We start from the raw sequence: 296 nt of genomic DNA on the forward strand, positions 1-296 counted from the left end.
GGAACCGGGCGCTGGCCCGCCCGTCCCCAGAGCGCCTGGCGCAGGAGGTGGCCTTCGCCAGCTGGAACGGGGAGGAGGAGGAGGCTCGGCCCGAGACCGATGGGGGGGCCCAGAGGGGCCCCGAGCTCTGAACACTCTAAATAAATGCTATTTTTTAAGCCAGAAATCCTCCCGTGCCTCAGTTTCCCCCCGTGCTCCGGATTCTCCCGGTAACTGGCTCCCCCTGCTCTGGGCTTTCCCCACCCCGTGTACCCGTTTCCCTCCATCCCCCCGCTCCCCAGCCCCATTCCCCCACC

The 296-nt window shown here is 66.9% G+C and overlaps 1 protein-coding gene across 1 annotated transcript in view; it reads left to right on the forward strand.

Moving 5' to 3' along the window:
- GGCX (gamma-glutamyl carboxylase) overlaps positions 1 to 296 on the forward strand; it is a 7,583-nt gene that overhangs the window by 6,015 nt on the left and 1,272 nt on the right. The window lies entirely within an intron of this gene.

The sequence above is a fragment of the Corvus brachyrhynchos genome, unplaced genomic scaffold, assembly GCF_000691975.1.
Source record: "Corvus brachyrhynchos isolate BGI_N302 unplaced genomic scaffold, ASM69197v1 scaffold119, whole genome shotgun sequence".
In the NCBI taxonomy this organism is placed as follows: domain Eukaryota; kingdom Metazoa; phylum Chordata; class Aves; order Passeriformes; family Corvidae; genus Corvus; species Corvus brachyrhynchos.